We start from the raw sequence: 25,062 nt of genomic DNA on the forward strand, positions 1-25,062 counted from the left end.
GCTCTGCAATGCTCTGCACACGAACTCTTCATGTCTGCCTTTAATTTCCATCATCACTGCCATTCCCACATCTGCCTTACAGACCTTCCATGCTTCTGGTCCCTGCTAGGTCAAAATGCACAGTGGCAGATTGGCATATTGAGCTATTAATACGTTGCTATATGTGTTACAGATGTTGCATAAATGAACGGCGCTCTATCACTGTTCCTTGACACGGGGGCCCTGGGGGTGGGAGGCAGAGACCCAGATCTGTCTGCAACCTGCCTACTCTGGCAAAAAAAAAGAGAGAGAGAGAAAAGGAGAGTTGCCCCTTATTGCAGAATCACATTCCAGCTTGCAGAGTCAATTTTTCAGATGTTCTTGCTTTCCTGTTCCTTGTTCCTGCACTCAGACCTCATCTGGCTACGGTGAAAAATGATGTGACGCAGTTTTTTATTCTGCACTTGACACCCTTATGGAAGGCAACGTGGCTCATTGATTCCAAACTCCTCAAAGGTCAAGGAACTAGGAACAAAGATTTTTTGGAAGCAGCCCAGGAAAAACTTTAAACTTGGACCCCGTATACCCAGAAAAACAGAACTGTTAATTGTTACCCCTTCTGTTGCTATTAAGCTTCGTATGAACACTGAACATATGTTCCGTGATCATGTACTTTTATATTAAAATGTTATTGAGTCACCAGGTGAAATGTGTATGAAGTGCACAGCTGAAAATAGACAGTAGGTTTAAATTTTGACAGCAAACAGCTGTAGGATTTCTAAAACTTAATTCAAATAATGCAATCAATAGGTTATGCTACAGTTTCAAGTTTCCCCAAACAAATTTATATGAAAAAGGATATTCATTTATTTGAGATTAGTTCAGCTAAAAGATAGATTTTTCTCTGTCACCTCTAAAGCACAGATAAAAAAAGAATTTGAGATGTTTTAAGAAGTGCAAAACATTTTTTTTTTTTTGGTTAAGCACTCCAGAAAATTATGAGCTTTTTTTTCCACTTTTTCTCCAGTGCAGATTACTAATGATTACTCACTCCACTGTTTACTCATTCTGCAGCTGTACAGGTTTTGAAATGCTAATATGTGAATTACGTTCTCGTTTTATCATAAAACTGGAGAATGGGTCAAATCCAAACAAAACAGTGTGTAAGGAGAGACCCTGAGGTTTTTCAGCTACACGTGAAGCATGCCACAGAGCCACATAACCTACCATGGAGTCGAGGCATGAAAAGTAAGCAGGAACACTCCCACCTGAGCATCAGCTCTGTCACTCCAGGGGAAACACAGCAGGAGGCTGGGCTCAGGATGGGGCCAGTCGTCAGCTCCTGGTGTCGAGCCATAGGTATTTCCAGTCTCTGGTAAGGCAAATGCCCAGATCCTCGTGGCCACCGATGCCACCATCATCACTAAACTTGTATGTTGTGTGGGTGTGTGTTAAAAGTACACAGAGCTGCAGCACTGCCCTGGTTTGATGAACACAACAGCTTCCCATACCTTAGGCAGCATGCACTTTTGTAATGCCCTGGGGCTTATGAATAACCAGGGGTATGAAAGGAGCCCCTCAGGTCTCCACATATGGCAGTTCTCTCTTTTATTTATTTATTTTTTTTTTCAGGCTGGGTGAGATATTTGAATATTTGGCTAGTGGCATTAAGTAGATGGATACATCTTTTTGTGTCTCTTTAAGTGAATTTTCTAGGGTAACTACACTTATTCCCCTGCTCTCTCCCCAGCTTCTCATTATTTCATAGCGAGGTCTTTGAGAGTGCAAACCCATGCCATAAGGAAAAATATTCTTTTTAAGAAACAGGAATCAGGAATCCTGAAGTCGAATCCTGAAGTCATATTGAAGCATGTTTATGTTCATTCTTTCCTTTCATTATGTAGAATTGCTCTAGATTTGACTGAAACAAACCAAAAGACTGTACTGACATTTGAAAAGGAAAATTATGAGAATCTCTGGGAGTTTTTTGTATGAAAGGCTCTTTTATATTGTTGGGGTTTGACCCAGTCTCCAAGAGGTCTTCTGTTTGATTGTATAGGTTATATTAATATTTTAATGATTTTATTTCTATGTATGTATAGAAAGCTTTTTCACTGGAAACTCAAGAAATGGTCTCACAAGATTTGGAATTTAAAATCAATGTTTTTAGTTACTATAAAGAGATTATTCCCAAATTATCTTCAATTTTTGTGTATCCTGTTGAATAAATATTTAAAGATAAGTACTTCTGTGTGCAGATTGAATAACACAGACTCTGAACACAGAGGATTAAATATATATATATATTAAAGAAAAGTATATTACTCTGAGTTGTTTTACTTTTTTGGGGGGGGAGATTTTTATTTTTGTTATTTTTGTTCACTCTTGGTGTTAAGAATTACCTTTAGCTAAGCTAAGAGTTAAAGTCAACGTGAATATAAAAACAAATAACTTACTGATATTTCCAGCTACACTTTGGCCTTATTCATCTACAAAGTAAATTCCTGTAATGCCTGTAGATCTGCATATATTCTGAGTTCTTATTTATTTATGCATTTCTTGTGTTCTTCTAGCAGTGCTATTGCCCTGTAATTGTTCATATGCAGCAGAGTGGCTGGAGAAGTCCTTGAAGAACCTGATCCAAAGCTCACCAAGGAAATCTGCTGTCTGGCATGGATGTGGGTTCAAGCCAGGCAGACCCAGCCTGGAGCTTTCCCTGCTTGCTCAAGGGGCTGCCTGAAATTCTTGCCATTAACTGTCCATAGCATTGCTACTTGGTACAGCTCTGTCTTTTCTTCAAGGTGTGAGTTCCTCTTATTTTTTCCTTAAAATTATATTTATTACTGAATTGTAGAGAACAGATTTTCATTGTTCTTTGAGGTCTAACTCCACCAATTTCCTTGATGTGACATTAGCAGGGGGTTAAGCACTCTGGCTCATTTTTCTCAGGATAACTTTAAAGCTCTGGTGGAGATGAAGAGGTGAAGGGACTTAGTATCCACACTGCTCACACAAAAGACTTCAAGTCTCATCAAGTTGAACTGATCACTCTTCAAAAGAGTAGCCCTTAAAATCATTTGGAACTGACCTTCTTCTCCTGAGAAATTTCTTCTTACAAAACAGGTATATGTGATACAGAAAAATACAGTTATTATAAACTGCTAGGTCTTCATTACCAGATTACCTTTAATCTGCAAGCCAAGCCAGAACAGGAAACGCACCTTATTTTTCTCTCTCTGTGTTTTGGATGGTAAATTGTTGACTTTCTCTGATATCAGCAGTCATGTAGAAGGTGGTTGCAGAAGACAGAAAAGCAGTGTTACCTCAGGACTTTTTGCTCACAGGCAGAGTAGTTGGTAGGTTGGCCAAAACTGTCTTCACTCCTCAAAGGAAAATGTATTAAAAGAGAAATGCAGCCCTTGCATATTGCCAGTGTTGTTCTGCTTGGAGAGAAAACTCCATCAATGCAACTCCCATAAAGACAGATCTCTGCCAAATATAATTTGGAGATGCTGTGGGACTTGGGAATTGGCCCCTCATTAGAGATACTGAGATTTCTCTCTAGAAGGGCAGTTTTCCAGCCTATGAAAATTAATGGGAGATGTACATGTGTATGTGGGTAGATTTCAGCTCCCAAATATACTACAAGGTGGGCCAATCCAGCAAATTGCACTGAATGTTGTTTCATCACTCCAGAGGCTTCCTGCCTGGTGCCAAATATTTGCAGTTTGAACATCTATTATACTATTAGTGCTGCAGTGTATCAATGGATAACTCAGATACAATATAGAAGATATAATTCTCAATATTGTCCACTGATTTTAAACCTATGTTTTTTAAAATATACACAAGTAAAGATAACTAAACAGGATCAGTTGAACGATTTTTATAATGTTATTTAGTTGATGCTTGAAAGAAAAGCTAATGCTAATGTCTCTCTAAACTGCAATTGGTAAAACTTTACAAGAACTAAAAATTAATATTCTAGAAAGTACAGACAAAAATAAAATATGAGAACTATAACATCAAAATATATTTGTTTGTTTGTTTTTCTTTTGAATATGTCTCCTGGAATTAGAGAATATATATTTATCCTACTTGAAGCCCATAGAATAAAGATGCTCATTTCCAGAGTGGATGTTCCAAAAAGGCAGCAGGAACTGAGAGCAATTTGGGAGCATCATCTCTGAGCTACCATACAGAAGACAGTTTTTAATGTTGAAATAAACCACGGATAGTTATCTGGAAGCCATCAGTATAAAACTGCTAAACAATAGGTATATGAGCACGCTGTGCTACCTGGTGCATAACTGTGTGGCAAAGAGGTAAAAGGTGATTTGCAGCCAGCAATTAAAAAAGCTTCTTGAAATATTAAGCTCTTCTGTGAAGGGCAATATCCTAAATGTGGAGGTTTTATGTGTACAAAAGCCCAGCTGCAGAAAGAACTGTAGGATCTGGGTAGTGTCACCCAACTTAAAACCCACAACTCTGCTCTGGGAAGAAGCACTGCTGCCTACACCTGCAGCAGTGGCTCTGAGCAACATGCAGACTCTTTCGATGAGATTTTGGGTTTCTCACATGGTTTTGCATGTCAGGGCTAGCTACTTAGAACTTCATTTAGAACTTAAAATGGAGAGATTGATTTTCTAATGAAGTCCACAGGGACGTTTCTCAACCAAGTTAAATGAAAAGGAAATAAATTTGGAGAAAATGAATTTGTGAAGGCGGCTTGTTTGCTTTTCCCTCCCTCTGTTTGTTTTATAATTTTCCTTGCTTTCTGTGTCCCTGCTGCAAACAACCACCCTGCTCCTTGCCCAGGGGCTGTCTGCTGTCTCCCGTGGCCAGAGGCTGGCTGGCACAGGGCTCTGCCCGGTGCATTGGTGTGGATGAGGTGTACCCGTGTGCCCACAGTCTGCAAAACCTCGCTCCCTTTCTCTCGTTGCTAAGGTACTGGAAGTGTCTATGGATGAAGTCCTTCCTCGCAGCTCCCATAACAGCAACCACTGACTGGGTGAGGAGATTAAAGCGGGAGAAAAAGAGGAATAAAAACAGCAGTCCTGGGAATATATTCCATTAAGCATTCTATTGTACTTGCCCAAAAATGATATTCTTGGGAATTTAGTCAACATTTTATTACTTGCTGTATTTAAAAATATATACTTCATCCAACTCTTCTTTACACTGTGGTGCTGCTAAACATTTAGCATATTTTATGTGTTCAAATAAACTGGAGAGCATGGCTTGCAATGCTAAAGAAAAGGTAGCAATTACTGGCAGGACTTATTTCACACTTGTAACTTTTACACAGAGCCTGACATTGTTCGCTTTACTAATTGTAAGACTAATAACTTTTCCAAAGAGCACAGAAGTCTTATTTCACATCTGTGCTAAGACTGAAACCAGGACATAATGTCACAAGTGGCCATAAGCTGTGAGAGCCCAGGGTCCAAGGACATGACTAAATCTAAGAATTTCCAGGCTCTAATCAGAAATGTCTAAAAAGCATGCAAGTGCCCGGAGTGCAGGCCAGTGCTGGCAAGTGAAGAAGGAGAGGAGTGAGGACACTGGCTGCAAGGTGTAACTGTCAAAGCAGTAACCCAAGGGCTTGTGTGGAGATGGGCTTCCCTTGTGCCTCACCCTGCCCATGCCATGTCCATGACCCTGCTGATGATGGACGCCTTCACCAAGAGCCTCCAGGAGCTGCCTCAGGCTCCAGTTCCAGCACTTATGGCCCCTTTAGCAAGAGTTTTCAGAGGGAGTTTCTTCCTCCAATAGAAAATTTCAAGTCAGAAAAGTGTTGTTGCTGTTTTCTTTAAAAAGTGTTGTCCATGACTGCATATTTCCATGTTCTTTAAAAAACTTGGAGGACAGAAGTCATCTGCCTCCCATAGTCATTTACCTGGGTACAGGTTTAGCTGAGTGCATTTCCAAATGAGTTTTTCAGCCACTCCAAGGTTTTGCCAGAAAAATGATAAAATGCTGCTCTTTTGGGGTGGTTGCTGTTTGTAGTGGTATTGCTCTGCCCGTGCCTGGGAAAGAAGGACCCTGTGGTCACCCTTGCGAGCCAGGCCCAGGAGTCCCACCATGCACACTAACATCTGCTGCAGACACAGCCCACAACCCAAGCCATCTGAGCCAAGCCAGAATAGTTAAACTTGTCGCCATTTCAGAATTAGAAAAGTGAGTTTAATCTTGGGCTGTCAGCTCAATTTTTCCCCACAGCTTTATGGAACAATCTTATTTTCCCATAGGAAAAAACCATGGGCTTCTAGCGAAGCTTGGTAAGGAGTTATTTTGTTTGCTTTTGCAAGACTATCAACAAACCAAACTATGCAGGCTTGTCTTTAATTGTGAAATTTTTTCCTATCACGCATTTTCCAGCTCCAGACAAGTAGGGTCGCCTAATGTAAAATTCTAAGATTTGTAGGCTTTGTCCTTCGGATGCTGTGAGCTCTCCATATAAGTTTTCAGCTAACCATTTAAGCTAACTGCCATTGTTGCTGCAAATTAGCATGAGTCTAACAGAAGAGCCCCAGCTATGAAGGGAATCTTTCCATGCACTTCACTTGGTGTTGGCTCCACACCAGTGAGGGGATGCACATCGGGTTCACTTTATCAACCCAAAAGGATGAGGGAGACCAAGAGGAAAAATCTTCATGTTAGTCTTCATCATACAGCTTGCGTTAGAGCCAGGGGCTGTGGTTAAACACAGAACAACCACACCACTGCTAAAGGTTGAGAAAACAAAGCCTTAAACCACACGCGTGACTTTTCCCCCCTTGTGTAGACTGGTTGAGGTCAGGGTTGCTCCAGCTGCAGGGTTGAGTTTTATGGTGGAAGGAGCTGTATTGCCAGCAGGAATACATCTTGAAGCATGGTAGGGAGAGAGCTTGTATGAGTGCTGAAGAGCACAGCAAAAGCTTTTGCATACCAGCATGCTGCTAGCAAAGCTGGACCGTTGCGGGTACTGCATTGAACTACTGTAGGACGGATGATGTGCCAACTGATAGATCACATGGAGCTGACAGAGGTTGCTTTCAGTGGCTTTCTCCTCTGTTTCTTGCAAAGACTAACACGGACAGCCTTCAGTCAGACCCCACTGCCCCAGTGGGTGGCTGTCCCTCCTTTGTGGCCGTGTCAAACAGCCTTTGGTGCTACTGGGAGGGGGAGCTGGCTGTCAGCTGGGGTTTCCCAGCAAATATCCAGGTTATCTTACTGTGAAAAATGTGTTGCTTTCAGTAGTGCCTGTTATCTCTGTGAAAATAGAGAGGTAAAGACAGAAATATGCATTTAGAAGAGTGTAAGGAATTTCCATGCAATGGGCCACTTTCTGCTATAGTTGAGAGCAGCTTTCAGAGCTGTCTGAAGGAGTTAATCAGCTTTACTGTGTATGGCGCGAGTGAGCAGCTGTGAACAAGAAAATGAAGATTCCTGTTCTGTGGATCTTCCTACAGATGCTTTTGAAGAGCAGTATAACAACAACAAAAAACAAACAAACAAACAAACTGATTTTACAAGGACAATCTGTATTTGGAAGACTTCAGGGCTGGATGTGAGGTGCTTGCCCTGCCCAGGTGTCCTGCCTGGTGACAACATCTCTGACCAAACTGCATTTTGGAGCTTCTGGTATCAGCTAACCCTAGAAACCTTTATTCTTAGTACCGCTGACAACATTTTAGCACCTTAAACAATAATTTTGTGCTTTGTAAATGACTGACTCTACAAAATCACATTTCCTTTCATAACATGCCACTAAGTCACCCAAGGACTGACTGACTTAAGAACAAGGTCAGAAGTGCAATTATATGTGAAGATAGGTGCAAGACAGAGAGTCAATGCACAGGAAGCTCATCACACATGCCGGTGCTGGGAGGTGAGCAGTGGCTTGCTGCAGGCAGGTATTAGTTCTTGTGGAAGTGCTGAAATCGCCGAGGCTGTCAGGGCACTCGCATTGGAGAGGAGCTGAAGTTAAGGTGGGAGAAAAACCCCTGATATGGTGTTTTGAACCCGTCACGTATCAGCTTCCTCAGGATGGTGCACTGCTATCATTTTCCAAATTGGGTACCAAATATCAGTACCAAAATGCCTTAATTGCTTTCCCAGGGAAGGCAGCAGAAGGTAACCTGGATATTCAACTGCACAAATCTTATGTTATCTTTATTAAAACAAGTTACAAAATTACCTACATTGCATGCACGGGAAGATTTTTTGACATATTCAGAGATGAGCATATGTTAAAATAATCATCTTGAAATAAAAAAGCTCAGAATATCAGAAAAGTCTCTTGCTTTTTTAAATTACTGTTCCTGAGCAATACTAAGAAAACTATAATCCAGAAACTAACTTTTCAGCACTGATACTGAAACCTGATTTTTTTTGCCTATTAAAAATAATCACGTCTGATAACGAATAAAATTAACCCTAAAAGAAACCCTCCATAATTCTTGAATCCTTCTTACATTTAGCAGTGGGCTCATATTTTTCCCTTCACAGATGTTACAATACGGGTGTCAACACTTTTATTTCTTTGTCCGTAAGTTGAAAATTATGACTGCTTCATAAATTGCTAACGTGCTCGGAAGACGCGGGCCCAGCTGCAGTGCACATGAGTTCAGGCTCCTGCCCGGGCCTCATGTTTCACCATGACCTCAGTTTCCTGTGCTGAATGGGAACCAACGCGAGTGAGCACTTGTAAAACTGTTTTTGAAGAGTGAAGTTATGAAGAGGTGCTGCAGTGTCAAACATCTGTTTCATCCATTACACTCAAATAGCAGCAGCGACTGTACAGTAGGGCAAGAACCATCAATAAATTAAAGCCCTCTCGTGACCACAGTCTCCTAACTCTCCTGAGCTGCCTGGCTCTTGTGCCAATTTGAACCATGAAATAAAGATGCTAAACAAGAAAACAAAGCTTCTGCTTATTCTGAGATAGCTCCTCTCTCCAATGATAATTAGGGTTTTCTTGCACAATTGCAGGGTTGCTTTTAGAATAGAAAATTTACGGCCTCACCAGTCAGTTCATATTTGTAAACGCTCATGGCTGAAAGTGGGATTTCAGCCTATTTTAGTAAATACTTATGTTTCTATTGTCATTTTTAGTTAAATAATAGCAAGATAAAATAAGCAACATGCTCTTTTTAGAAAACTATGCAGTTTACAGATGTGTTAGCATTGAAATTTTATATTTATGATTTCTGGAACCCAATACAGTTAATTACATTAAGATATGTCCTGTAACCGCACAACATACCTCTCATCAAAATTGGCATGTGCATTAATTACCTAAGGAAATATACATGCCAGTGTAATAGGACAGTTTTTCCTTGTGATAAACTATAAATTGTATTCCAGACGAGATATCTTGTGCAAAACAATCAAATTTTCAAAAACAGAGATCTATTTATAGGCTTGGAGGGGGTGGGGGTCTGGGAACTAAACTACCAAGCTAGGCAGTCTGAGAAAACGTTAAGAAGCTGTGAAGTTGTTCACCTCGGGGTTATTGGTTCAGATGCTGTTGGGATTAGTCATGTTCACCAGGAGCTGTTACCACCTATCATCTCCGCAGCAGTCTGCGTGGAACTGCTGGGCTGCGAAGGGATGTTGGGTTGGGTGGGTGTCTGAAATGCATCCCCACAGCTGCTGACCACCACTCTGGCTTTATCTTTCCCCTCCTGACATCCTTCTCTGTTTGCTCTGGTCCCTGCTCAGGCAAAGTGAATCGACCTGGGCAAAAGTCTCAGTCCTGCCTGCTCAGCCACCTTTATCAACATACGCTTCTGGTTTGGTTCCCCTGTCTTTCACACATCTCACTGTTCTTTCATTAACTTAGCTTTCCTGTATATGTATAGGAAGAAAATTTTTAAGTGAGGAACAAAGATGTGTAGCACCATATTGAAATGCTTTGTGGTGGTTTAAGAGCCTTCTGGTCCCTACTGGGCCTGGAACCATCTTGGTAAGGAAAAAGGCTGCTTTTGAACTTTGTTAAAGACAGCAGAACAGATCGCCAGCATGTTCAAACGTGACCTGACGTGGTGCTGGTAGAAGGAGGACTGTTGCAAGGGCATTTCTTTCCCAGCTAGTGGCCAAAACCCCTTAACTCACCCAAAAGCTTCATAATGAAGCAATGAAGCATCATGTTCATATGTTCTCATGGACAAGGGAAAGCAAAACAAAAAACAAAACAAACAAACAAACAAACAAACAAAAAAGCGAGAGAACTTAAATACAAGGAGATTATTATTGTTTTTGTTTTAGTGGACTACATCTCATATAATGCAATATAATCTAATCAGAGTCAACACACATCTTCAGGGATCTGGTTCAGGTGGAAAAACAGCCTCCAGAAAAAAAACTGGAGATGTTATTTTGGCCACAGTTGATGTTACAAACAGAAAGAATAGTTTTATGAAAACATGTTTGGCTAGCAAGTGTGACAAATATCATGTACTGCCTGAATGGCTGGGGAAGGCACCTGGTTCAGGCAGAGCAGAGCACTAATTTCAACTCACCCCATGGAAAGGTGTCTAAAAAATCAGGCAGCTGTCCTTCTAGCTTGCTGGTGAAGATAGCTCACAAAGTAAATGCTGAAGTCGTTGAATTCATGCCTTTAAAATAGATGCAGATTTAAGATTTACAGTTTTAATCTGTACCACGAGAGACAGAGATAACAAAAAATGCTCATTTTTTTTCAAAATGTTTTGGGGGTTTGAACATCTTCCTCTGGTGCAAACTGGAACCGTTCCATTGACTGACTGGTTTGACTAGGAATCCTGTAAAAGAGCAAGTAAAAGACAAATATAATGCAAAACAAAACTAGAAGTTCTTGGCACTTGGGGATTTGTGTTGGCCAAATGACGAGACTGAATCCCAGAATCTCTGCTTGGAAAGGATATGAAGTCATTGTTCAAATGTGCATATAAACTGGATCTAGAGGGATAAGATTAAAAAAATTTACAGAGTTCAATCTCATAAAACTATCAATTATACGGGACTGTTTGTGTCCATTTCTGTGAATTTTTCTGCAGAACAAATGTTTTGCTTTACTTCTGGGTAGACCATGGAGCTGGCATAAAATATGGTATGCTACTATAAACAAGAGGCCAAGGATTTGCTTAGCAAACACGTTGTGGTTTCATTCACAGAGCAGTTATCACAGGAGAAATGGGTTGGCTGCTATGATATAGGTGCATGGATCAAGAGCTTATGAATCCTTCTGCCATTTTGCAGATGAAACCTTTTGCTGTTCTTTGAAAGTAATAGTTTGAGTGTTTGGAAACTGGATTTTCTTCTGGGACCATACAGAATTTCTGCCTTTTTGCTACTTAATTTAATTTAAGTTTGAGGTCTTAAAGCTAGATGAGATAAGTACAGACTTAACTGTGCTCATGGTGAAGTAGCTTTTTGCACTCTGAAAGGGAAATATACCATTTTGTGTCTCATATTTCTCTGTTTACATAGCAAAAACTTAAGCAAATTTGAAAATTGAAAGATTGCAATGATTTTCCTAGATTCTGTACAATCACTCAAATATAGAATGAAAGTCAAAGGAATGGCTAAAGAAAGGCTATGGAAATCTTGTGTGTTTGCCTCCTTCTGTGTTTGCTGAGGTTGAACATCATAAGATGCTTACAAGTCACTGTGTGACATTGCTGGTGCTGTGGGAAAGGAGCTGGTGAGCAGCTGAGTGCCATTAATTTTAATATAAATCACTGTGATGTGTAGGAGTACAGTCTACATCTCCTCTTCTTCTCTACTTTCTGAGTGATCCTGCTAAATTGTCTAGACAGGGGGGTGTTTAAGGATGCGGCTTTGTGCTCGCTGCAGGTCCAATGTTTGCTTGGCCTGCCGTGCTGATGCAACGTCTCTGAATTGGTCTGGCCCCAGACTCTCCTTCCTGCTAGGAAAAATAAAATAATAAAACAGAAGTTTCCAAGTGGATCATAGTGGTGTTCTTAATGCCACATTTCACTCCAACACCAGCAGCACTGTTGGACCTTGTTAAAGCAAATTTACAATTGCCTGCTTCCTTAAAGTATTAAATTCAGCGATTCCTTCTGGCTTGTTTCTCATGGTAAGCTTTATGAAAGTGTTCAGAAATTTCAAATAGTAAAACAGCCTAATAAAAGAAGTTTGTGTATGCGGAGAAGTCTGTTTGCCTGAATTTGCTGACGAATCACACCATTCCCTAAAGCTTACTCCTGCACCAAATTGATTACTAGGTAGCTGAATTTGGGGGATAAGGTGGAGGTTAATTCTGATGGATTACCAAAGCTCTTTTCAATTTGGTGTGTTTCTACCACAAAATATTCTATTATACTGGAATATTGTTTTCATGATCTGTAGGATGTGCTAGTGGGCAAATCTTAATCTCAATCTCACTCTCTAGAGTGGCTTTGTTGTTTGAAGTATGTTCCCTAAAAAATATATATATAAAAAAAATCAAAAATAAAAAAATCCGATTCTTGTCCAAAGTCTAACTTCTTCACTCTGCCAAATACGGTTGGAAACTCATGAGAACGTATCTCCTGTGAGACTTCTGGTGTTTCCTGCCTCAGCTCATGTTGTAAATGTCACAAGCACTTACACAGCTTTTCATGTGGTATTTCAACACCACTGCTGCCACGCTCGGCCAGATCCAGTGGCAGAGATGCTCAAAAGCACAAATCATTGAAGAGGGTGGAAAGAAACAGAATGGTTCCTTGTAGAGGTTGTTTTCTTTATTGTTTAATTTGCCTTTTTTTTTTTCTTTCTATAATACTGGCATATAATCTGGATTTGAATACTAAGTAGAAATACTGTTGTTAAAATTTCACTTTTTCTACTTTTTCTTTGCCACAAACCTGAGCATGAAAGACCCCCGCCAAGGCTGCTGGTGGAGTACATCTTGGTGCATCTGCCCAAAGGTGGCCATAGAGGTTGGGTCTAATAATGAAACGCTGCAGAATAATTCAAAACACAGGAAATGTTGACTTCAGTCCTGGACCTTTATTCCCGTATTTTTTAAGACCGTGTGATATTTTGTGTAACCAAAACCCGTACAAGGTTGGTGCTGTTGACTCAGAACGGTCCTGAGCAGCCAGATTTGTGGCTGGCCAAGGGGAAGGGTAGCAACTGGTCAGGTTAAGCAAACCTCTCATGGTTTCCCATTCGTTATTTGAAGGCTTGTCAAGTTATGGAAAAGCATTTTAATTAACAACTCACAGACTTTAAAATAAAAATCAATAAGGTGCACATATTTCTTTAAGTGATGTCCAGAGTTTGCCTGCAAAGTTACAGTTTGACAGATTTCCATTAAGTTTATTGGCTTGAGATGATGTGATTGTGTTTTAATATGAAGAATTAATAAAAGATATATGAACTTATATTTATATAACCCAGTACGAAAGGGTCAGTGCATTTCCCACTCTAATTTTCTTCACAGTTTAGATTTAAATGAATTTGATTCTTCAAGGAAAAGCATAATGACATAAAGACATAACCCCACACTCTGACTCCCACCACCCGCAAGCACACACGTACACCACACACACACACAAAAAAAAAAAGAAAAGGAAGAAAAAGAAAAACAAAACATAGACTATCTTAATTTCTGTTGGCTTTATTATTCTCTAGATAAAAGGCTCCTCAACATAAAATGAGAACTCTGAGATCAAACTTTTAAAGAATTCACATATTTACATCAATTTTTAAAAAGTTTTATAACTAATGAACTCAGATTTCTTTTGGCATGGCATAAAATCCATTTGTACAGTTTTTAATTAAGAATGCAGCCTACGCAATTAAAATTAAGGGTAGAGACTTCATCAGATGTCCTGTGAGAACCCCAGTCGAAAAAATTATGTTAATGCTGTATGTCCTAAAAGCATTCTCTGAACGTTGGAAACACTTTATGAGGAATTATTTCTGCTATACAATGAGGATTTATTTAAAGTTGAAAATTAAGAGCTTTTAATTTTGGAGTGTTAGGACCTTGTTTATCACTAATCACTTTGGCATTTGCTATGCACTTTCAAATCAGATAAGATCATTTAAAATTCTGCATTTTCTGGAAAATACGTATATGTACATAAGCTTATATGTATATGCGTATAAACTATATATATATGTTGAGACTTGCACCCAATCTATAATGCAAATAATGTACATGCAGTCAAGGGAATTCCTAATGTGAATTTTAATATTTAAACTAACAAGTGTCATTATTGGGAATATTAAGACACTTTGTTGAAATGATTAAAATTAGATTTGAAATAATGAATGAAATGGACACATAAAAATATAAATAACTCATTTCAAAGGCTCCCCTCAGTGGTATAGGAAAGTGAAGTTTAATGTCTTTGGAAGGTGTTAAATGAATATCCTAGAAAACAGATTTCTCTTTAGGAAGTGGTGCAGTGTGATCAATAATGGGACAGCTTTTCCCATCTCCAAAACTCTCCAGTTCAGACTAGAAACAACTCTTTAGTTATGACTGCTATAGGGCTTTTCAGTGCTGGAGACACACAAGGAGGAATACAGATAGCGAGCCCAGAGCATGTGCAAGGGAGATGATACCAAGACAAAACAGAAAGACATGTGATACGCTGTTATGCTGAACACTTGCTTCACATTGGGTGCAGGGATTTTCCTTCTTTTTTCTTTTCTTTTCTTTTCTTTTCTTTTCTTTTCTTTTCTTTTCTTTTCTTTTCTTTTCTTTTCTTTTCTTTTCTTCTCTTCTCTTCTCTTCTCTTCTCTTCTCTTCTCTTCTCTTCTCTTCTCTTCTCTTCTCTTCTCTTCTCTTCTCTCTTCTCTTCTCTTCTCTTCTCTTCTCTTCTCTCTTTTCTTTTCTTTTCTTTTCTTTTCTTTTCTTTTCTTTTCTTTTCTTTTCTTTTCGTCTTGTCTTGTCATTTTTTTTTTCAGCATAACAATGCAATAAAAATGTTTTATATTTAGAAGAGTAACAAGGGAGCTGAGGCTTAGCTTTGGAAGGCAAGCCAAATTTCATAAGGATTTTAAAGTGTAGAATAAGAAGGTTTGGCTCACAGGAGAAGTCATTTCCAAGCCAAAGACCTGACATGAATATATGTGCAAAGAAGCAAGAGAAAGACAGGTTTGAAGGAGGAACATGATGGTGGTGATGGCAATGAACCAGGCAGGAAGCAGCTCAGGATACGGTGGCCACGATTCACGGTGAGCTGTAGAACATGCAGACCCAGACCCCAGAGGATGTGATAGTCCCCCTTTTATAAAACAAAACCAAAACCAAAAACTGATTCAGGCTGAAACCTCTGTGTATTAGCACTTGAATTCAATAGTTTTTTGGTTGTGGAAGGAGAGTAGAATAAGGTGCTTTTCACTCAACAGCAAGGTCACCAAAATTCAGTTGTGATTCTCAGCGTGATTAGTTTTGTGTTCTTATTGCTGTTGCTTATAGGCACTAGAGCTCATAAAAACAAGTGTTTTTTATCTTTCGTTTAGCCAGCAGTCATTAGTCAAAATGAAAAAAAAGATGCCCACTACTGAGTTATAGGTGGCTCTTATCTTTAGAGAGGCTAGTCAACAGCTCCCAGCTACATCATAAATAGCAAAACTCTTACATTGCAACCACCACAGAGGTGATTCTGATCTAATTTACATCCATTTTACATCATTTTAACCCCCCCTTTTTTTTCCTTTTTTTTTTTTTTCCAGTGGAGCTGCTCGAGATTTACGTGCTTATGAACCAGAGAGAATCAGGCCCTCAGATAGATGTGTATAGCCAAAGATAACATTCTGGCCACAAACCTCATTTTTGTCCTTTCCTCCACCCACAAACCAATAAAATTACACAAGGCCTGAGCCTGAGAGGCCTCCAGATCTGGGCCAAAAATAAATACAAAAATACAATAAAATTTTAATGTGGGGGCCTCGTGCAATCTTTAACTAGTGCAATATTTAACTGTATGAACAAAAGATGAAACAACAGCCAAGAAATACATTTCACCTATAATTCCACTGAATATAGGAAGAAAGACCAAAGAAAAGGAGGAAAAGCCATTCCATAAAATAATAGTAATACTCAGGAACTTTAAAATACCCATAAAATTACAGTACTAAATTATTAGTGCCCATGTTAGATATGCTTTGAGTTTGTCAGAAGCATTTGATGAAAGGTTGTCAAGAGTTTCAAAATGAGTGGAATAAAGTTAGGCCAAGGAAAAAGAACCATTAGGAATATTAAAAGCAACGTGCCTGATCCCCAGTGCGATGCTCGGAGAGACGAACAAGGGATACCTTGGCTCCCAGGACTGTGCTGCAGAAATATTGAGGAGTTCCTGCAGTGGGTGAAGGTTTGATTTCCTGTGGTGGCCTCCCCAGGGGATGGCATTGGGGGTGTCCTCCTCTAGCCTGACCGGTGCAGAAGCATTGCTGAGTCACTGCCCAAAAGAAGGACAAAAATCTCCTTAGTATCCATCCAGAAGTTTGAAAAACAGCATTTTATGAATACTTCAGTCCACCCTGAGCAGCCAAAGCAAACCAAAGCAAACCAAAGCAAACCAAGACATGGGGGTAGCACCGAACCCCAAGCAGTCCTGCAGTGATATCTCACTCCAAAGTTCTGTACAGTTTCTCCTTCAGGCATTCCCAACTTGCTCAAATCTGGGTGAAGCTCTGAGACTTTAAGAGAAAAACAGTACCACAGTACAGAAAAGCCTGGGGTTAATAAAGAGAATGAAAAACTAGGTATTTTTCCTTCTAATTAAGACCCTAAATGTTGCCACTGATCTGAAAGGGTTATTGAGGCCAGCTCGGTTTCCCAGGAGGAAGGCGAGGGCAGGGCTGTTGTAACTTCAGGACAGTTCCCTTCAAAACTGTAAGTCAGAGCTTATGCCAGAAATATATAGAACTTATTTTAATGTAATGACTAATAATTTATACAGTTGGGTGATCTAGTCTGATTCTTCCTAAGGTCTTACCCTTATTTGGCAAAATACCAAAGCTTGTGTTTTGCTTCAGTATAATTTTAGGCAGATGCTTAAAACTAAGCACATCAAGATCTTGTTGACAGAAGCACTTTAATTACTATGGTCTGATAATGAGAATATTCAAATTTTATGTTGATCCACAGCCTTATAGTTTACAGACACATTCAGAAACTGTACCAGAAGAGGCCCTTTCTATCATGAGTGATGGCTTTAATTTTAGCACTGCTGGACAGTCCAGAAGGTCACTACACTGGTATTTGTCCATTATATCCAGATTTACCTTTGGCTTGCTGGACCTTGTGTGCATCATTTCATCTGCTTGTGCCTCAGTTTCTTCAGCCATAAAAGCTAGAAAATGGACTCGCACCATCAGAAAAATGCTGACACAGCTGAGGTGAACAGTTGGAAGCAAGAACCAGGTATTATCTCTACTTCTGCCTCAGGTAGAATTTTTTCCCGGGGTTATTAGGTAATTGATAACCACTCAGATAGAAATAGAGAAATGAAAAAAGCAGTAGGCACATAAGCGCTTTTTTCTTGATTCATTTTCCTATGTTTAGCCTGTAATCTATGAATAAAAGTAACTATACTGTCAAAACCAGAGGTGCTCAGAAAGTGGTGATCGCTAAAGGTGAGTGCGCACCCTCCCGACGGAGATGTAGTGCAGGCGGAACAGCCACAGGCTGCACGCTGTGCCATCAATTCCCTTCCAGACCATGACCTGGAGAAATCACCTTCAAGTTGACAGGGGCTTAGGCAATATTTCAGAATCTGGTCAAGATTTTACAACACCAGATACTGTTTCATTCTCCGGGCTTTTTCTGACCAAAGAATTTTTAACTAGGGCAAACTGTCAAGTATGCAGCGGTTTTGTAAAGCAGACTGCAAGCCAAAGAAAACTCGGCCGAGAACACCACATTTATTGATAAAGGGCCTGCATGGCTGTAACGAGATGGGCAAATGCTGTAGCAGGGGATGGTATGGCTGGGGATGTGGGTTTGCGGGGCACGGCTGTGCCGGTGCTGTGCCGCTTCCCGGTGAGGACTGTTACCACGGCCATAAAGTCATTTGCTGGCTTCAGAAAGCTGCTGTTGCTTTGGCGCAGAGCGCGCGCGGCTGTAAAAACGTAAATCAGCACAGATGCAAGTTTGCTCGAAGACTTTTCCCATGCTGGAGCATTTTCACGTTTCCTGCCAAAGACTGTGTTGCAACCTTTGGCATGCGAGTGTTGTAAGGTTGTTTTTTTATACAACTTCGTGATAATCAGGAGCCAGAGCTCATATTGTAGCAATCTTGTGGCACTTCGAGTTCAGCCATTCAGCAAAAGTTATGTATTTCTTCTACTGGTTAAATGAAATGCCTCCATTTTTCTTAATTGTTTCTGACATTTCTCCCATTATTCCCTGAGCCTCCTCAAAGGACGTAAATAGCTCGTAATTCTCTTGCGAAAGCAAGTGTGAGCTGCAGAAATATAAACACCACAGCATTGCTATAAGCTAGTTCTCAGAATATGGATGCTGGGCTGCAGAAAACGAAGCAATCGACAGAGATCAAAAATCCATCTCCGATACGGTTGGTGTGGCAACTAAAAGAGTTGGGCTGATTTCTCCTCTTCCAGATACCCAGAACTAAACATCAGGAACAATTAAAAAATTGTGGTCTTTTGTAAATTACTCCCAGAAGAAATCTTGGAAATCTTTCATTTTAGTCATTTCGGTCCACTGAACCATAAAGCTATTATGAATGAACAAAAATACTAGAGAGAAAATTGAAATACAACGGTAATTAACAATATGAATATATCAAAATAAAACCCAACACTGTGGTGACCGCGGCCAGGTAGGGCACCTCTGATTTCATACTTTCTCCCCAAGAAGGGCACCTCCGGTTTCATACGTTCTCCCCCCAAAGTGACCAAAATCTGAGCAGCCCCAAGTGATGGGAGTGGGGGAGAAGGGGGGGGCGGGAGGTTCTCAGAATTTCTGTCTTTCTCAAAAGCCTTGTAGGTACAGGCAAGGTGTCCATCTTGTTTACCTTAGAATAATAATTAATAATTCTCATTTTAGGATCTTCCTTTCTGTTACCATATGCTAAATGTCAACAAAGGATTATAGGAAAAAAATCATTGAAAATGTTCAGCTATCACAAATAGAGATTTCCCTATGGGTTCTCTAATACTTTACAGACAAATGTTAAAGATTTATTGCACATGAACATCAAACATGGTTTTACTACAGTTCTCATTTGGATCAAATTGACACATTTTACATTCTTTTTAGCCTAATGAGATTCTTTCTCTACACATTATATTCCAAGTGACCTCGTACATTAAATTTGTGGCATGGAACAAACCCACTGATATAACAAAGCCCTTTTCTTACCAACTTTTGTATGTTTTACAAAAAGAAAAGAAAGAGTTTAACAAAATCATATCCTGAGCATTCATTTTCTAATTGCTGCTTAAGATAAAGTAATGTATGTACTGTGCAGGTTAGCATATTATGCCAAATTTTCATTTTTCAGTATTCACAGTTCACTATTCTTTTAAACTTTGATTGCAGTCTGAATACTCACAAGTTCAGACATAGTCCAAATTAGACATAGTCCAAATTTTTAAACTTATGCTTAAAATGTGAATTGGTTTCTGCTCATAGACAAAGCTCCTGCAAGGATTTTGCCTTTGGTGTTTAGAATCAGGCCCCCAAAACTAACCAAAACCTGGTAGCTGGAGTGTGACTTCTGATAGCAATTCACTGCAAAAACCTTCCCAGCAGCTTTGCACAGTGCAATATTTGTTTTTGCACATGATTAAGTGATTAAATAAAAAAATCTGTACTGGAAAGTAATTTTTTTTTTTTGGCTTATCAAAGTGATTAGTAATGGAATGTAAGTTTTTAACACTGTGCTGTAATGTTGTACCAGGAGAAGGGAGCAGATGACCTTGAAAGGAGGTGAAAGGAAACTAGAAAATGTTAATTAAAATTATTAGTGCTGTTTGAGGTGCTTATCTTGTTTACTGCTAAGGTGTTGCTCCCTTCTGCATAATTAGGGGTAATTTTACTTACTTTCAAGTCTGTAATTTTAAATATCACAAAGTTTTATCTTCCAACAAGAAGTAATTCATTATTGGTTTGTATGTAACTGCTTGATGTTTTAATCAATATATGCAACTTCCAGAAAGTCTGTTAGAATTTGTCAAGAGGTTTTATACATCTTTTATACTGTAGGATTAGGCATGGTATATGAAGCCGAAATCCCACTTAGTAATGAAATTTAAACATAATTCTGTGTTTATGATGTGAAGATATATTTTTGCTTGATCTGTCCTTTTACGTTTCCCTTTATCCATGATTATTGGAGGACAATGATATCTGGAAAACAAACCAGAGTGAAGTTAAATCCATTTGAACACAAAGAGTTACTGTCAGTTAATCCTAATAGAGACAATACCGATTTTTTAACTAAACTGCTTAAGAAATGAATATGTCTTGCATGCTTTCAATTTGTTTTAAATCCTAATATGCGGAGCTCTTTGCTGTTGTCTAATATTTGCATAAAATATTTAATCTTGTACTTTAAATTAATGATATTAAAGGTCTAAATGTTTGAAAAATGTTGTTGTCAGAACAATGTAATCTTTTCTCTCCAGACTTCTTCATATAATTGTGGTGCCCTTATCCTAATATACTTGTAACCTTCCTCTGCATTGTCCTGCGCTGAATGTACTCTGCCAGGACTTTCTTAATTTAGAGATTTCTCTACTTTATTTTTTAATGTTAAGCAGTGGGGCGGGGAAGCTCCTCTGCTCGTCAGGACTTGCGGCAGAATGAACTAGTTCCCAAAATGGGCTGCGAGATGGAAGGGCACTAATGGGGGTCTGGGCATCAGCAGGTGGTGGGATGCAGGGATGGGAGTGGTGAGTGCCATGGCCCTGCTCCTGGCTGGCTCCACTGGCATGAGCAAGGGGCACTTTTAATTTTGCCTGCTGTAGCAGTTGTGATAAAAATATCGCTGCTCTTTTATCTTCAGCAGAGCAATTAATGACATGCAGGGTACTTGAAGTCCCGTAATTTTTTAACCACTGGCATAGTAGGTAGAAAGAAGCATACCATTGCCATGAGGCTTTAATTAAACCATGAAAAAAAATGGAAAATGTCTTCAGGAGTACATATTAAAATAGGCAAGTAGCTTCAATTCATTTTCTTAAATTTATTGAGTACTGAGAAGGTTGAAAGTTTGCCGGCTTAATGTAATAACTTAATACAGAAGTTGTGTAAGGGAATATACCCTTGTTTCTTGTGTATGCTTCATGAGTCAACTGTGCCTACAGGTGGGTTTAGCTGAAGTGGTGCAAGCGGGTCATTAATTAATTAAAAAAGCCAAAACCAATATGCACTCTGTGAAGCACAGGGAAGTAGGGGGTTCAGGAAAGTTTGTGGAGCCCCATTGCTGCTATGGGGCACAGGCAAGCTTGTGCTCTCCATTGCCTACGTGGGGAAAGGATTGATGAAGGTGATCCTAGAGGAAGAGTTACAACCAGGAGTCTCAGTAAAGAACCAGCAGGTGCCCATGGTGCAATGCTTACACTTTTGTGGATGGAAAGGGATTCAAGGTATTTGGTGTCCACCTGCAGTTACCTGTGTAAAATAAATACAGTGTGTTGTAATGTAGCTTGTGCATGGACTAAATTGTCGCTGCAAAAGCAGCAGATCTTTAGCATCACAGGGCAGTGCCCAGGCCCCCACATGGACCCGTGTTTCTCCTAGTGACATCCCACTTGCTGACTTCTGTGGCTGAGCAGAACAGCCGCTGACACTGCTGGGGTGCCGCTGTAGATGTCCGGTGTTGGCTTCCTTAATTCCTCAGTTACCACCTCCTCGGTGCTGCAAGAGCCCCTGTGGCTGAGCTACTCTGACAGCAGGTGCTGCCAGCTCGGGGAGGCTGCGAGCAGCCGCCAGCCAGAGCAGAGCCTGGACGCTGGCACGGCCAGGAGGGTCCTGCCAGCACCGGGCTCGTCCTGGCTCCTCTCTTACTCTGGAAGAGCTGCTGTTTCATGGTGGCTGCTCAAAAGCAGGAGTTACAGCATAGCAGCCAGGTTGGGGAAGAAAAAGAATTAATTCAGCTTGGAGATACAATAGACGAGGAAGGCAGTAAGGCAAAGAGGCACATGAAGAATCTCAAGAGCAGAAGACAGCAATATTTTCAGGGATTTATGTGGCACTAAAAGGGATGTATTATGGCAAGTAGATGAAAGGACATATTATACTGCCATATTTGATGCATGGCCACATAATCACACTAAACTGAATTTTGAATAAGAATGCAAGAAGATTCCTGTAGTCAATTGGAACTACAGGGAGAATTTAAATAGTAGCCCTAATAATATGAGGAGCTGCTCTTCTCAGCGGCATGAGGTTAACATCGGTACTCCTGAGGAGGAGAACCATGGAAAATTTAATGGCACAAGTTGTCAGAATTCCCTTGTTTTTATGGCAGAGTGCACAAGCACCCAAGCTCTGTCTGTGGTTCACAACACAGTGCTCCCAGCACGGGGTGGCTGCAGCCATGGGAAGAGGTGTGCTGAGACAACCACTCGCTTTCTGCACCACCCTGCTCTTCCTTCAAAGACCCCCCCCAGCCAAACGGTGGTGGCACCCAGGCATTTTCTTTGATTCCATTTGGCTTGCCCAAAGAAGACCAAATCCTCCAAGCTCAATGCCAAGGTTGATGAGTTTCACCTGCACTGTCCCCAGATCTGTGCCAGAGCATGAACCATGCATGCTTACCCATCACTTAGTCCAGGATCCCGTGAAAGGCCCATGAAGCAGAGAAAAGCTCTAAAGAAACCTGGTCCAAGTCTCATATTTGTAACAAAGCTCCAAACCTGGGCAGTTTGGGGCTGTTTGTTCCAAACATTTCAAACAGTTCCAGTGACATCTAGTGGGGAGGAAACCCCTGTGAACGGCTCCAGCCTTACGGAAAAATCCCATTATCCTTTATTTTCTTTTAACCCACTGGGCAATACTTTCCTACTGAAAAAAACTCAGCTGTGGTTTGTGTGCCATACACCATGATTGAAAAATAGTTTCATAGTCCACTGAGAATTTCTCCTTTCTGGAAACATTTCATATATTAAGGACCATTTGGAATTTTCTCTGGGACATTCCACTAGATCTAAAATAAACTCATGAAAGAAGGTCACATAGTCTTAGGAAAAAAAAAAAAAAAGAAAAAAAAAAACTCTTGGAAATTTAAATTACTCAGAGAAAAACAATAAAAATCTCAGTCCAATAGTTGCTACCCTATTAAATATAAATGTAACTAAATATAATTAAAGTGATGTAAAATTACCTTGGAAGCAAAACCAGGTCATCTTTCTTCCCTCTCATCTCACGCTGTCCTCTGCACTGCCTCCCTGCCCAACTTCAGGCCATTTTTCTTTCTGGCCTCACCCATGAAATGAAGAAGAGGCTGCAAACACCGATCACGCTTGGCTTACTCACACAGCAATATTTTTCTTTTATTTCAGTCAAGCTGAGCAAAAGTCCTTTCTGAAGCGCTTGATTCCCTCAAATCCTTTTACTCCCTCCTCTTTGGGCACTATGCAGTGCCAACCAGGTTGTTCTCAGTTAAGAAGCAGCTCAAATTTTAGGCTCACAAGACACAGCTCCATACAGCAAATGTCACTGCTGAACAGGTTTCCTGAACAAGGCAGTTTTATCACCAAGGTATATGATCATTTGTAGAAACATGGCACTGTGCTAACAGGGAAAGTTACTAACATCAGAGAGGTGGTCATTCAAAGTTCAGAAGTATGGTCTCAGTATTTCTCAGGAAGAAAGATCATGGCAAAGCAAGAATGTTTTTTCCTAAAACGGAAAGATTGCACTACGAAAGTTTGGAGGACACTTATGCATGTACATAGTCCTTTTAGTTCATGAATTAGGAACACTGGACTCATGCCTTTTTGTACATTTTCAAAAAGTAGAGAAAGAAATACAATATCACCTTTGGGTTGTTGTGTGGGCGCAGTTAAACTGACCTGCCACTACAGGAATTTCACAAGGTCCAGAAGCATCAAAGCTTTGAAAAATGCATAGTTATTTTGAAGCTTGTTCCAACCAATGTAGGCTGTGTGGGCTTGCAAAATTCGTCTGAAAATTTCACAAGAACTTTGTTTCTCCCAAGTTTCCAGTTCTACCCTTGATCCTGGCTGGAATCTGGACCTACACTCACTAATACATATTAAAAAAGAATTAGAAACAACATTTAGCCTGGTTGTTTTTAAAAGTTTCAGTTTTATTTTGCAATAAATTTTGGATGCAGGCTCTAAGAATCGTGTTCCTGTGACAAGGGCAGCTGTGTTTCAGCAAAGAAACTGAAATGAGTCACTGGTTTTCTTTCTCTCTCATTTTTGTTTTCCTTAATCCAAGAAAAAAAAATAATAATCTAGACTGAAAAATATCAGCTTTGCTCTTTGCGGATGGGAAAGACAGAAAAGTTCTGTTCCCAGGTCTTGCAACAGAACTGGTGTGTGAACAAGACTCTTCACTTCAGCCGCTGCATCACAGCCCCTCCAGCTAAAAGTGTGCCTGAGCTTGTCATGGCTGACCGACACCCTGTAAAGCACTTGGTGATGCATGGAAATCTGACGGCTCAGATGGTGTAGAGCCTTCTCCTTATTTTCAGACAACAAAGGCAGCTGAAATTCATTTCAACAACAGTTTACCAAACTTTTTTTCTTTTTTTTTTTTTCTTTTTTCCTAGAAAATTATTGGTTTTGTTAGCACAGAGACTTCAGTCTCCCACCTGCAATGGGGAAGGATGTGTGCTGGAGATGCTCGTACAACTAAATCATCTGTGGATGAGGTTGAAAACTTCTGGTCTAAATAATCCCTGCTCTTCATCAGAGCACAGTAATTCAACATTAATTCACACTTGTAAACTACTTGCAGTTTTGTAGAGAGAAGCAAAAGTATTTATCATGCTCCTCTTTAACTTCCTTCAAAATTCTTGGAAACTGTATTTTGTTATTCTTCGTTGTAAAATCACTGAATAGTTTTTTTATTTTATTTGTATTGCTTTTGTGAAATAGCAAAACAAAGAAAAAAAAAGAAACAAAAAACACCAAACCACATTC

General features: G+C 40.0%; 1 long non-coding RNA gene across 1 annotated transcript; it reads right to left on the reverse strand.

Moving 5' to 3' along the window:
* Positions 1-14,793: 14,793 nt before the first annotated feature.
* Positions 14,794-23,397, reverse strand: LOC126913370 (uncharacterized). The gene is made up of 2 exons (XR_007708553.1): positions 23,274-23,397; positions 14,794-16,373 (listed from the first exon to the last, which is right to left on the reverse strand). It is a non-coding gene; the product is annotated as an uncharacterized LOC126913370 (long non-coding RNA).
* Between the last annotated feature and the right edge of the window lie 1,665 nt (positions 23,398-25,062).

This window comes from Cygnus atratus, chromosome 7, assembly GCF_013377495.2.
Source record: "Cygnus atratus isolate AKBS03 ecotype Queensland, Australia chromosome 7, CAtr_DNAZoo_HiC_assembly, whole genome shotgun sequence".
Lineage (NCBI taxonomy): Eukaryota > Metazoa > Chordata > Aves > Anseriformes > Anatidae > Cygnus > Cygnus atratus.